The sequence below is a fragment of the Brachyistius frenatus genome, unplaced genomic scaffold, assembly GCF_029030835.1.
Source record: "Brachyistius frenatus isolate BFR_SWC_R1_liver_20210118 unplaced genomic scaffold, ASM2903083v1 Contig_409, whole genome shotgun sequence".
NCBI lineage: Eukaryota > Metazoa > Chordata > Actinopteri > Embiotocidae > Brachyistius > Brachyistius frenatus.
In genome coordinates this window covers 37,501-52,500 of record NW_027211008.1, presented here as the reverse complement: position 1 = coordinate 52,500, position 15,000 = coordinate 37,501, and the positions used below count along the sequence as shown (strand labels likewise).

The window sequence follows — 15,000 nt, the reverse complement described above, 5'->3', positions numbered from 1 at the left end:
GTGAGTGTGGGGTGGTTTCCTGCTGCAGCACCTTCATCCATCAGTGGTAACCTTAGTGTCTCGCTGAGCGTGCAGAATCCCAGAGTGAATAATGGTCGGCGTACTCCTTTACACCATATCAGCAGGTGGTCGGAGGCACGCTGTTTCAACCGTGGGTCAATCAGAGGTGATGTCACTTCCTGTTTCTGTGGTAACGATGAGGGAGTTTCCTCCAACTCTTCTGGATGATGAAATGGTTTTAAAAGTGATCTTCACCAGAAGAAGAGCAAGAGCTGCATCTGTTGGAAATAAAACCTTTGTGGATCGTCATGACGATGATGAATAAATGACAGAGCAGCTGACCCACAACCACAGGACCTGTTATACTGGGAATCCTGGGAATACTGGGAGCTGACTGGTGTACTTCGAGCTGACTGGTGTACTTCGAGCTGACTGGTGTACTTCGAACTGACTGGTGTACTTCGAACTGACTGGTGTACTTCGAGCTGACTGGTGTACTGGGATCCTGTACGGTTTCACCATTAACATGTAATAATAACAGCTTAATATCACTCCAGCAGAAAATTCAGTTTTTCCGTTCATGGATGAATTCACAAACATATTTGTTCATGTGTAGCTGCACAGCAGCAGCAGACTGTGTTTCTGTCTCCTGTTTCACAGCTCACATTTAAAGGTTGAAGGTTAATCTTGATGTTTGTGGTCAGTTATGTCACTGAGTGTCCTCACAAGTATAGAAGTTGAGATGAGACAGACCAGACAGCTGTGGAAGACTCCATCTCTCTGGTGGTTTTATTTTGAAATCTGAGATCATTAAGCAAACCCTCGCGGTTCAGAGTCTTTGGTTATTTCTGAACTAAACTGTGTTTGTCTTTGTTTAACGTGTCTCCTCCTTCACTCAGCTCCACTCAAACATCCATCGCTGCTGCGCTGCCAAGGCAGTAAAATACAGAACAATGTGGAGCGGGTGTGTGTGTGTGTGTGTGTGTGTGTGTGTGTGTGTGTGTGTGTGTGTGTGTGTGTGTGTGTGTGTGTGTGTGTGTGTGTGTGTGTGTGTGTGTGTGTGTGTGTGTGTTTCCCATCAGTGCTGGTCATCTCTACCCAGCCCTTTCCCAGAATCCACCACTGACTCACTGGAAACAAACTTCAGTCAGCTGTTTGACTACAAAACCTTCAGACAGAAACAAACCGGTTTAATTAGGTTTTAAATGAACAGGATGTTCTGTCACAGCTGGTCACACCTGTCCAGGTATGTAACACCTGTCCAGGTATGTAACACCTGCAGAGCTGGAAGTGCTGCTTTGGTGACAGTTTATTTGTTTTTGTATGTTGGATTTGGTTGGAATAAATGGAGAAGGAGAAGCAGGTTGTGGTTTAATGAAAGTCTGGTCACATGGAGGAGGTTTGAGGAGGGTGGAAGAGGTTTGAGGAGGATCGAGGAAGGTGGAGGAGGTTTGAGGAGGGTGGAGGAGGTTTGAGGAGGATCGAGGAAGGTGGAGGAGGTTTGAGGAGGGTGGAAGAGGTTTGAGGAGGATCGAGGAAGGTGGAGGAGGTTTGAGGAGGGTGGAGGAGGTTCAAGGAGGGTGGAGGAGGTTTGAAGAGGGTGGAAGAGGGTCGAGGAAGGTGGAGGAGGGTTTAGGAGGGTGGAGGAGGTTTGAAGAGGGTGGAGGAGGGTTTAGGAGGGTGGAGGAGGGTCGAGGAGGGTGGAGGAGGGTGCAGGAGATGTGATAATATGTTAGCTGTCAGTCACAGTGTTTAGTCTTTATGAGTCTCATCTGCATCCAAAGTAACTCCAGAAGTTCCTCGATCATATTCTATTATATATTCTGATATTCATTCAGAGGTTCTTGTACATTTAAAGCTCCTTTATTCTTCCAGTGCAGGCAGATATTTTACTTTCCACTCTCCTAAATTTAACTTTCACCAGTTACTTACTTAAAGTAAGTGATTATTTTTCAAGTGCAAATCTGCAAACAGAACATTTATTTTTAAAAGTATATTTCTACACTTTGCTGTTGCTGCTCCTCCTGAATTAAAGATCTCCGTACTTCGAGTTTCCAGCTGTCAGTCACCAAGGTTTGAGTGTTTTACCGTTTCAAACAGGAAGGAGAGGAGGACACACCTGAATAATAACATGTTGTGTGTGTGTGTCAGAATGTGAGTGTGTTACTTCATGGGCCCACACACACGCACACACACACACAAACATACACACATACACACACACTGACAACGACGCCGTCGGTATGACGGCCGCAGGTGTTGAGAGCAGGCTCTTCATCGCCATGGAGACAATCAGCTGTTCACGCTTCAGCTTCTCTGAGAGCGGGGGAGGAGAGGCGTCATGCTGTGTCATCTCACCCCCACACACACACACACACACACACACACACACACACACACACACACACACACACACACACACACACACACACACACACACACACACACACACACACACACACACACACACACACACACACTTACATGCAATAACACGGAACTGGAAACATGTATGTGCTTCCGTTAACACATTGCAGACACACACACACGCACGCACACGCGCGCACACACACACACACACACACACACACACACACACACACACACACACACACACACACTCACACACACACACACACACTCACACACACACACACACACACAGCGATGACACACTGAAGTGAATGTCAGGTGTGGGTTTAATGGTTTGAATGTGAAGCTGTTATGTAACGCGGTGACGCAGCAGGACTTCAGGACGTCTCCAGCATCCTCCTCTTCTGCTGCACACTTTGTGCACAAAGTATTTAAAATACTTTAAAACATTCGTGCAAACTTTCACAATAAAACTAATCTTTTCTGATAAAGTCAACATTCTAGATCCTGAATTTGTCATCTCCCGGCTCAGACAAACAGTTTCTGTCATTTCTGCTACACACAATAAGCAGAAGTATTTTTAGTGCTATTTAGCATCTGAAACATCATTTTAAAAAGTATTTTGTGCTCTGAAACTGGAACGGAGAACATTTTTCTGTTGTGTTGAAGTATTAACAACACTGTTGTGATTTATTGTTTAAGGACAATAGGACAATCTGAAACCTAGTTTTTCAACATGTTTAGGTCTTTATCTGTATTAAGCAGTAGTTTCATCAGTATTTCTAAGATCAGTTTACATTTTTTTATAATCTAAAATTATTTATTTTTTCAGTAATATTTTATATAATATTTATTATCTCCAAATACTAAATTTGTGTTTATGGTGTGACTTGGGCTAACTGGCCTTATATTATGTTTAGTATTTATAATGCAGCGGTATTTTAATAGTATTTACTCTCTGAAGATGTGCTCTGCTGAGTTATTGTCGTATTTACATTTTGAAAACTGTTTTGGAAGTTTTTTCCAGAAATATTCTCCATCTTATTTTTGCTCTCAAACTGAGACAAGCTGTTTTCCAACAAGAAGCTCTATTTCCCACTCCTGCTCTGTGACTTGAATGCAGCATTCCTGTGTTGTTACAGTACACTCCACTGCAGACTGTTGAGGAACTGAAATACCCAGAATTCCACAGGGGTGACGGCGAAGTGGTGATGACATCAGGTGGATATTTACAGGAGATGAAGTCATCTGGTGTCAAGAGGTCAAGAGGTGTGTGTGTGTGTGTGTGTGTGTGTGTGTGTGTGTGTGTGTGTGTGTGTGTGTGTGTGTGTGTGTGTGTGTGTGTGTGTGTGTGTGTGTGTGTGTGGGGTATGTGAGTGTGTGTGTGTGTGTGTGTGTGTGTGTGTGTGTGTGTGTGTGTGTGTGTGTGTGTGTGTGTGTGTGTGTGTGTGTGTGTGTGTGTGTGTGTGTGTGAGTGTGTGTGTGTGTGTGTGTGTGTGTGTGAGTGAGTGAGTGTGTGTGTGTGTGTGTGTGTGTGTGTGTGTGTGTGTGTGTGTGTGTGTGTGTGTGTGTGTGTGTGTGTGTGTGTGTGTGTGTGTGTGTGTGTGTGTGTGTGTGTGTGTGTGTGTGTGTGTGTGTGTGTGTGTGTGTGTGTGTGTGTGTGTGTGTGTGTGTGTGTGTGTGTGTGTGTGTGTGTGTGTGTGTGTGTGTGTGTGTGTGTGAGTGTGTGTGTGTGTGTGTGTGTGTGTGTGTGTGTGTGTGTGTGTGTGTGTGTGTGTGTGTGTGTGTGTGTGTGTGTGTGTGTGTGTGTGTGTGTGTGTGTGTGTGTGTCACAGCATGTGTTTCCCATCTGGTTCCACCCAGTCTTCCACCACTGAGTTCATTGAGACCTCTGTGCCTCATCTTTCTTCTTCTCCTCCATCTCTTCTTCGTCTCCCTCGTTCCCTCGTTCCCTTGTTCTCTCGTTCCCTCGTTCTGGCTGTCCGTCCGTCCGTACGTCCATCCTTACGTCCATCCTTTCATCGCTGTAACACGACACCTCCACCTCACGTCTGTCTCCGTGCGGATTTGTGTTTGACTCAGTGATGTCATCAGCACAACGTTGTCCAGCTGGACAGCAGAGGGATGACATCATCCTCCTCTCTCCTTCTGATGAAGATACCAGTTTGATATAATTATGAGTCTTATTTCTGAAGAGCTCGTTTCCTCTCATGTTTTCCTCGTTTGTTCTGGATGTTCACACATCAGTCTGCCCTCCTCTTCCTCTTCAACTCCAGAGAATTCTTGAAACCAGTGGAGTGACTTCATGCTGTTGGCGGAGCGTCTGTCGCCCAGAAGAAGCTCCAGAAGGTCTGAAGCTCTCGTTTGTAGATCACACTTCATTTCAGAGAACTTTAGCAGCTTCATGTCTCAACACTTATTCTTATAGTTTGTCCTGATGACATCACTTCATCCTCCATCTTATCAATAACATCTGCCGAGTCAGCTGCTGGTTTTATCAAATTGATGATAAAAAAAAAAAGGTTGATTTTGCAGCAGCTTTTCTCAAAAATTGCAATGCAATCACTTCCCATGACAATAATACACATCACAGACATAGATGGACAAACTGCGGTTCTTATCTTTTTCTTAATTTTTAAATGTTATTTAAATAAAATGAATTCAGCACATACTGTAGACACAATAACAAAGTGAGATCGGTTGCATAAACTCGTGTAATTGAACACAGACTGGATGATTAGACTGATCGCCAGCCTCATTCTCATGATAAGACTACATTTCCCATAATCCCCGTCACTTCCTGTTTCTGGTCAGCTGGCATGTGGTTTATTTTGATGATGAGAGGTTGGAGATTCTCTCTGACTGTGAATGAGGAGATATTTGTATTGATAAGAGTTTTGTTTGGAAAGATTGACTGTGATGAACTCAGCAGAACTTCTAGTGAGAAACTAGCAGGCTGTGATTGGTTGAATTAACGTGAAGTAGTCCAGTCGCATCCTCGCTGTTTCCTGGAGGAAGTGATTGTGTGGAAACGAACATACATGTGATGTAAATGTATTTGAACCCAGTGAACTGACTTCATCTTTCATGTCCCAGAGTTCATTCGATGACATCCACATGATGTTGAAGGAGCACCGGCGTGTTTTGACCCTTTGGGCTTTCCATATCTCTACTACTTCCAAGGCCGGAAGTGTGAGAGTACGAGCAGCACTTGAAGGCAGCATCCTTCTTGTGGTGTCTGCTGTCTCCCTGAGCGCGATCATTCTTCCCATTCAGCTTCCTGCCTATAAATATTTGAGCAGCCCCATTAGGGAGTGAGGTCATGTGAAGGCACACACACTCAGCGAGGCCGCCGTCGAGCCGTAGTAGAGATAATAGTCCTGTCGGGCGGCGGGCCCCGGAGCTAACGGGCTAATTAAGAGCGAAACAGGTTTAACAAGTTTAGACTGTTCATTAAGGCAGAAACCTGATTAATTAACAGGCGAGGACGAGAGCTCGCTAACGAGGCGTCTGATTAATTAAAAGTACCGACGAGCAGAACGTGGAACTTTAAATGGAGAAAAAGGTGAGCAATGATTACCAGTGGGGGACGGGGAGGGAAGACGGAGGGGAGGTGGGGATAAGAGAGGGAGGAGCAATAGAAACACAGAAAGAGACAGAAGTATGAAGACAGAGAGACGAGGATTAAGAATTAAGAATTTAAAAAAATATATAAAGATTGACTGAGAAGATAAGAACTGAGGGACACTGAGGAGGACAGACAGGAGGACACACAGCAGGATAGAGAGGAGGACAGACAGGAGGACAGACAGGACGATGGAGAGAACAGACAGGAGGATAGAGAGGACAGACAGGAGGATAGAGAGGACAGAGAGGAGGACAGACAGGTGACGGAGGTCAAAGAGACATTAGACGTTAAAACAAAGAGAGATTGTGGACAGAAGAACAACAAGCGAACATTCACATCTCTGAATGTCAGCTCTTTGTGTTCAGCCGAGCCGTCTGATTGGTCCCTTCGATGGACATCTGAGGATGAGACGTTTGATTGGTCCCCTCGATGGACATCTGAGGATGGAAAAGTCGACTTCGAGGAGGAAACGTTCAAACGCTCACATGTCTCGGAGAACAAAAAGAATAATGTGGAGGAGATGCAGAAGAAACACAAATTCATTCATATCACATAGTTATTAGTGTTTCATGTGTTGATGCTGTTAAAGAAGACAGTAAGAGCAGAAAAGAAGGAGGTGGGAGGAGGAAGTCAGGTCGGGAGGCAAGGAGGAGAGGCGAGAGGACGAGAGAGGAGGTTAGAGGAGGAGAGAGGAAAAAGGAGAGAAGGGAAGGTAGGGGAGGAGAGAGGAGGAAGAAACAAAGGCACAGAGGATCATTGGAGGAGGTGCAGGCTGTGGAGGAGGAGCAGGTGCTGCTGACAGCATCTTCATCTGTTCCAATGGTTTCCTCACCCTGTGTGTGTGCGTGTGTGCGTGTCTGTGTGTGTGTGTGTGTGTGTGTGTGTGTGTGTGTGTGTGTGTGTGTGTGTGTGTGCGTGTGTATGTGTATGTGTGTGTGTGCGTGTGTGCGTGTGTGCGTGTGTGCGTGTGTGTGTGCGTGTGTGCGTGTGTGCGTGTGTGTGTGTGTGTGTGTGTGTGTGTGTGTGTGTGTGTGTGTGTGTGTGTGTGTGTGTGTGTGTGTGTGTGTGTGTGTGTGTGTGTGAGACAGCACAGTAGTAGCGGCTGCAGCAGTAACAGTGTGTTTCCCAGTGAGTGTTTGTATAATGACTGAATGTGGTTGTAAATGAAAGGAGGATCTGTTTGATGTCTGTTTGATTGACAGGCCTGTGACCACCAACTTTGCTAGTTCAGTTCAGTTTGGAGTAGGAACTGACCATATTTGGACGAGCTGGGGGAGGAGCCAGCACTGGATCTGACCGATCTGATTGGAAACCTGACAATACTACGTCCCGCCCACCGATAGCTGTAACCTGACTGCACCGCAGGCCTGTCAATCAAACAGACACGCCCCCAAAAACAGGTCTTCTTGAATCTTCTTTTCTAATGAATGAGGGATTATTTTCAGATGGACCTCCAGAAAACTAAGAAGAAGGAGTGACTTTAGCTAACAACACCGAGATAACTGATGGACACATTTTATTCACTTTGGATTTGATGACAGAAGTTGAATGGGAGTCTATGGAGCCGGAGGCTTTTTGGAGCCGACCTCTAGTGGCACTCGCTGGTATTGCAGCTGAAGACACTTCTGGATCAGAACCATTTTACAGACCTGAAGATATGAACTCTTTTATATTCAGTCTGTAGTTTTATATCCAGTCTGTGGTTTAATATCCAGTCTGTAGTTTATATCCAGTCTGTAGTTTTATATCCAGTCTGTAGTTTTATATCCAGTCTCTGTTTTATATCCAGTCTGTAGTTTTATTATCCAGTCTGTTTTATATCCATTCTGTAGTTTTATGTCCAGTCTGTAGTTTTATATCCTGTCTCTAGTTTAATATCCAGTCTGTCGTTTTATATCCAGTCTGTCGTTTTATATCCAGTCTGTGGGTTTATATCCAGTCTGTAGTTTTATATCCAGTCTGTAGTTTAATATCCAGTCTGTAGTTTTATTATCCAGTCTCTGTTTTATATCCAGTCTGTGGTTTAATATCCAGTCTGTAGTTTTTATATCCAGTCTGTAGTTTAATATCCAGTCTGTTTATATCCAGTCTGTAGTTTATATCCAGTCTGTGGGTTTATATCCAGTCTGTAGTTTTATATCCAGTCTGTAGTTTAATATCCAGTCTGTAGTTTAATATCCAGTCTGTAGTTTAATATCCAGTCTGTAGTTTATATCCAGTCTGTAGTTTTATATCCAGTCTGTAGTTTTATATCCAGTCTGTTTTATATCCAGTCTGTAGTTTTATTATCCAGTCTGTTTTATATCCAGTCTGTAGTTTTATGTCCAGTCTGTAGTTTTATATCCTGTCTCTAGTTTAATATCCAGTCTGTAGTTTTATATCCAGTCTGTCGTTTTATATCCAGTCTGTGTTTTATATCCAGTCTGTGGGTTTATATCCAGTCTGTAGTTTTATATCCAGTCAGTAGTTTAATATCCAGTCTGTAGTTTAATCTCCAGTCTGCTTTATATCCAGTCTTTGTTTTATGTCCAGTCTGTAGTTTTATATCCAGTCTCTAGTTTAATATCCAGTCTGTAGTTTTATATCCAGTCTGTCGTTTTATATCCAGTTTGTAGTTTAATCTCCATTCTGCTTTATATCCAGTCTGTGTTTTATATCTAGTCTGTAGTTTAATATCCAGTCTGTAGTTTTATATCCAGTCTGTAGTTTAATATCCAGTCTGTGGTTTTATATCCAGTCTGTGTTTTATATTCAGTCTGTAGTTTTATATCCAGTCTGTAGTTTAATATCCAGTCTGTGTTTTATTATCCAGTCTGTTTTATATCCATTCTGTAGTTTTATGTCCAGTCTGTAGTTTTATATCCTGTCTCTAGTTTAATATCCAGTCTGTCGTTTTATATCCAGTCTGTCGTTTTATATCCAGTCTGTGTTTTATATCCAGTCTGTGGGTTTATATCCAGTCTGTAGTTTTATATCCAGTCTGTAGTTTAATATCCAGTCTGTAGTTTTATTATCCAGTCTCTGTTTTATATCCAGTCTGTGGTTTAATATCCAGTCTGTAGTTTATATCCAGTCTGTAGTTTATATCCAGTCTGTAGTTTTATATCCAGTCTGTAGTTTTATATCCAGTCTCTGTTTTATATCCAGTCTGTAGTTTTATTATCCAGTCTGTTTTATATCCAGTCTGTAGTTTTATGTCCAGTCTGTAGTTTTATATCCTGTCTCTAGTTTAATATCCAGTCTGTAGTTTTATATCCAGTCTGTCGTTTTATATCCAGTCTGTGTTTTATATCCAGGCTGTGGGTTTATATCCAGTCTGTAGTTTTATATCCAGTCTGTAGTTTAATATCCAGTCTGTAGTTTTATATCCAGTCTGCTTTATATCCAGTCTGTAGTTTTATGTCCAGTCTGTAGTTTTATATCCAGTCTCTAGTTTAATATCCAGTCTGTAGTTTTATATCCAGTCTGTAGTTTAATATCCAGTCTGTAGTTTAATCTCCAGTCTGCTTTATATCCAGTCTTTGTTTTATATCCAGTCTGTAGTTTTATATCCAGTCTCTGTTTTATATCCAGTCTGTAGTTTTATTATCCAGTCTGTTTTATATCCAGTCTGTAGTTTTATGTCCAGTCTGTAGTTTTATATCCTGTCTCTAGTTTAATATCCAGTCTGTAGTTTTATATCCAGTCTGTCGTTTTATATCCAGTCTGTGTTTTATATCCAGTCTGTGGGTTTATATCCAGTCTGTAGTTTTATATCCAGTCAGTAGTTTAATATCCAGTCTGTAGTTTAATCTCCAGTCTGCTTTATATCCAGTCTTTGTTTTATGTCCAGTCTGTAGTTTTATATCCAGTCTCTAGTTTAATATCCAGTCTGTAGTTTTATATCCAGTCTGTCGTTTTATATCCAGTTTGTAGTTTAATATCCATTCTGCTTTTATATCCAGTCTGTGTTTTATATCTAGTCTGTAGTTTAATATCCAGTCTGTAGTTTTATATCCAGTCTGTGTTTAATATCCAGTCTGTGGTTTTATATCCAGTCTGTGTTTTATATCCAGTCTGTAGTTTTATATCCAGTCTGTAGTTTAATATCCAGTCTGTGTTTTATATCCAGTCTGTTTTTATATCCATTCTGTGTTTTATGTCCAGTCTGTAGTTTTATATCCTGTCTCTAGTTTAATATCCAGTCTGTCGTTTTATATCCAGTCTGTCGTTTTATATCCAGTCTGTGTTTTATATCCAGTCTGTGGTTTTATATCCAGTCTGTAGTTTTATATCCAGTCTGTAGTTTAATATTTTATATCCAGTCTGTAGTTTTATATCCAGTCTGTTTTATATCCAGTCTGTGGTTTAATATCCAGTCTGTAGTTTATATCCAGTCTGTAGTTTATATCCAGTCTGTAGTTTTATATCCAGTCTGTAGTTTTATATCCAGTCTCTGTTTTATATCCAGTCTGTAGTTTTATTATCCAGTCTGTTTTATATCCAGTCTGTAGTTTTATGTCCAGTCTGTAGTTTTATATCCTGTCTCTAGTTTAATATCCAGTCTGTAGTTTTATATCCAGTCTGTCGTTTTATATCCAGTCTGTGTTTTATATCCAGGCTGTGGGTTTATATCCAGTCTGTAGTTTTATATCCAGTCTGTAGTTTAATATCCAGTCTGTAGTTTAATCTCCAGTCTGCTTTATATCCAGTCTTTGTTTTATGTCCAGTCTGTAGTTTTATATCCAGTCTCTAGTTTAATATCCAGTCTGTAGTTTTATATCCAGTCTGTAGTTTAATATCCAGTCTGTAGTTTAATATCCAGTCTGTGGTTTTATATCCAGTCTGTAGTTTTATATCCAGTCTGTAGTTTTATATCCAGTCTGTAGTTTAATATCCAGTCTGTAGTTTTATATCCAGTCTGTGTTTTATATCCAGTCTGTAGTTTTATATCCAGTCTGTAGTTTTATATCCAGTCTGTGTTTTATATCCAGTCTGTAGTTTTATATCCAGTCTGTAGTTTTATATCCAGTCTGTAGTTTTATATCCAGTCTGTAGTTTTATATCCAGTCTGTAGTTTTATATCCAGTCTGTCGTTTTATATCCAGTCTGTAGTTTTATATCCAGTCTGTGGTTTTATATCCAGTCTGTAGTTTTATATCCAGTCTGTGTTTTATATCCAGTCTGTAGTTTTATATCCAGTCTGTAGTTTTATATCCAGTCTGTAGTTTAATATCCAGTCTGTAGTTTATATCCAGTCTGTAGTTTATATCCAGTCTGTAGTTTTATATCCAGTCTGTAGTTTTATATCCAGTCTCTGTTTTATATCCAGTCTGTAGTTTTATTATCCAGTCTGTTTTATATCCAGTCTGTAGTTTTATGTCCAGTCTGTAGTTTTATATCCTGTCTCTAGTTTAATATCCAGTCTGTAGTTTTATATCCAGTCTGTCGTTTTATATCCAGTCTGTGTTTTATATCCAGGCTGTGGGTTTATATCCAGTCTGTAGTTTTATATCCAGTCTGTAGTTTAATATCCAGTCTGTAGTTTAATCTCCAGTCTGCTTTATATCCAGTCTTTGTTTTATGTCCAGTCTGTAGTTTTATATCCAGTCTCTAGTTTAATATCCAGTCTGTAGTTTTATATCCAGTCTGTAGTTTAATATCCAGTCTGTAGTTTAATCTCCAGTCTGCTTTATATCCAGTCTTTGTTTTATATCCAGTCTGTAGTTTTATATCCAGTCTCTGTTTTATATCCAGTCTGTAGTTTTATTATCCAGTCTGTTTTATATCCAGTCTGTAGTTTTATGTCCAGTCTGTAGTTTTATATCCTGTCTCTAGTTTAATATCCAGTCTGTAGTTTTATATCCAGTCTGTCGTTTTATATCCAGTCTGTGTTTTATATCCAGTCTGTGGGTTTATATCCAGTCTGTAGTTTTATATCCAGTCAGTAGTTTAATATCCAGTCTGTAGTTTAATCTCCAGTCTGTAGTTTATATCCAGTCTTTGTTTTATGTCCAGTCTGTAGTTTTATATCCAGTCTGTAGTTTAATATCCAGTCTGTAGTTTTATATCCAGTCTGTCGTTTTATATCCAGTTTGTAGTTTAATCTCCATTCTGCTTTATATCCAGTCTGTGTTTTATATCTAGTCTGTAGTTTAATATCCAGTCTGTAGTTTTATATCCAGTCTGTAGTTTAATATCCAGTCTGTGGTTTTATATCCAGTCTGTGTTTTATATTCAGTCTGTAGTTTTATATCCAGTCTGTAGTTTAATATCCAGTCTGTGTTTTATTATCCAGTCTGTTTTATATCCATTCTGTAGTTTTATGTCCAGTCTGTAGTTTTATATCCTGTCTCTAGTTTAATATCCAGTCTGTCGTTTTATATCCAGTCTGTCGTTTTATATCCAGTCTGTGTTTTATATCCAGTCTGTGGGTTTATATCCAGTATGTAGTTTTATATCCAGTCTGTAGTTTTATATCCAGTCTGTAGTTTTATTATCCAGTCTCTGTTTTATATCCAGTCTGTGGTTTAATATCCAGTCTGTAGTTTATATCCAGTCTGTAGTTTTATATCCAGTCTGTAGTTTTATATCCAGTCTGTAGTTTTATATCCAGTCTGTAGTTTTATATCCAGTCTGTAGTTTTATATCCAGTCTGTGTTTTATATCCAGTCTGTAGTTTTATATCCAGTCTGTAGTTTTATATCCAGTCTGTAGTTTTATATCCAGTCTGTAGTTTTATATCCAGTCTGTGTTTTATATCCAGTCTGTAGTTTTATATCCAGTCTGTAGTTTTATATCCAGTCTGTAGTTTTATATCCAGTCTGTAGTTTAATATCCAGTCTGTAGTTTTATATCCAGTCTGTGTTTTATATCCAGTCTGTAGTTTAATATCCAGTCTGTAGTTTAATATCCAGTCTGTAGTTTTATATCCAGTCTGTAGTTTATATCCAGTCTGTAGTTTAATATCCAGTCTGTAGTTTAATCACCAGTCTGCTTTATATCCAGTCTTTGTTTTATATCCAGTCTGTAGTTTTATATCCAGTCTCTAGTTTAATATCCAGTCTGTAGTTTTATATCCAGTCTGTAGTTTTATATCCAGTTTGTAGTTTTATATATCCAGTCTGTAGTTTATATCCAGTCTGTAGTTTAATATCCAGTCTGTAGTTTTATATCCAGTCTGTAGTTTAATATCCAGTCTGTAGTTTTATATCCAGTCTGTAGTTTTATATCCAGTCTGTAGTTTTATATCCAGTCTGTAGTTTAATATCCAGTCTGTGTTTTATATCCAGTCTGTAGTTTTATATCCAGTCTGTAGTTTAATATCCAGTCTGTAGTTTTATATCCAGTCTGTAGTTTTATATCCAGTCTGTGTTTTATATCCAGTCTGTAGTTTTATATCCAGTCTGCTTTAATATCCAGTCTGTGTTTTATATCCAGTCTGTAGTTTTATATCCAGTCTCTAGTTTAATATCCAGTCTGTAGTTTTATATCCAGTCTGTCGTTTTATATCCAGTTTGTAGTTTAATCTCCATTCTGCTTTATATCCAGTCTGTGTTTTATATCTAGTCTGTAGTTTAATATCCAGTATGTAGTTTTATATCCAGTCTGTAGTTTAATATCCAGTCTGTGGTTTTATATCCAGTCTGTGTTTTATATTCAGTCTGTAGTTTTATATCCAGTCTGTAGTTTAATATCCAGTCTATCAGAACAGGGCTGTTTCAATACAAGCTGAGCAAAACAAAGGAAACTGAGAGAAAAATACAAATCAGCAGCAAACTGCAGCAGGAAGTGGAGGAAAGAGTTTCATGTACAGGTGTGCAGCAGAGACACTGCAGACATACTGGTGTGTCTTCTGGTGTGTCTTCTGTTTTGTCCTCTGGTTTGTTTTCTGGGATGAGTTTCATGAATTTATCGAGAGGAATTAACCGTTTTTCTTTTTCTTCTCGTTCGCTCACGGAGCCATCTGCGCTGTTGAGGGTTTTTAATTCTGTAAGATGTTAGTCATTCTGAAGAACACACACACTCTCTCACACACTCTCTCTCACACACACACACACACACACACACACACACACACACACACACACACACACACACACACACACACACACACACACACACACACACACACACACTCACACACACACACACACACACACACACACACACACACACACATACACACACACACACACACACACACACACACACACACACACACACACACACACACACACACACACACACACACACACACACACACACACACACACACACACACACACACACTCTGAGACCACACACCTCCTACCTACCTGCTGCTCTGCGGATGTGAGGGGACAGAGATTAGCTATGTGCGGGGGAGGACAGTCAGCACTGGTGTGTGTGTGTGTGTGTGTGTGTGTGTGTGTGTATGTGTGAGAGTGTGTGTATGTGTGTGTGTGTGTGTGTGTGTGTGTGTGTGTGTGTGTGTGTGTGTGTGTGTGTGTGTGTGTGTGTGTGCGCACCGCGGTTTATTCTTGACACAATGGGGGAGGGTGCTTGAATGACTACTGTCCCCAACACCCGTTACTCACACACACACACACACACACACACACACACACACACACACACACACACACACACACACACACACACACACACACACATGTAGTTGTTCTGCACACGGAGCCAGCAGAGGAGGAGCTCCCACATTCTTCTTCTTCTTCGAAGTCATTTCCAGATCCACTGAACATGAGTTAAACATCGGAGCTTCAGACCTTTGATTCATCCATGAAATGAAGATAATCTGTTGTCTTCAGGCAGAAAGATGCTCCAAGATGAAGTGAGCTCATTCCTCTCTTCACATTTATTACAAGTGTTTATAATAATATTACATATAAACCCCAGAAGCCTTTGATAGCAAACGTTCTGTGAACAACACCAAAACAACTTCCTCCACATGTTCCTCCTCTGGCCTGTAGTTCCTCAGTTCCTCCTCTGGCCTGTAGTTCCTCAGTTCCTCCTCTGGCCTG

The 15,000-nt window shown here is 40.5% G+C and overlaps 1 protein-coding gene across 2 annotated transcripts in view; it reads left to right on the top strand.

Annotated features, from left to right (window-relative positions):
* Positions 1–15,000, top strand: part of hivep2a (HIVEP zinc finger 2a) — a 60,840-nt gene that overhangs the window by 12,998 nt on the left and 32,842 nt on the right. Inside the window, exon 1 of one of the 2 annotated variants that reach the window (XM_069725102.1) lies at positions 14,752–15,000. This exon is cut by the window's right edge and continues 319 nt beyond it. The exons of the other annotated variant lie outside the window; for it this stretch is intronic. The gene's annotated coding sequence lies outside the window, so the exon portion shown is untranslated. Of the gene's footprint in view, positions 1–14,751 lie in introns of those variants that run through there. 2 annotated transcript variants of the gene reach the window in all.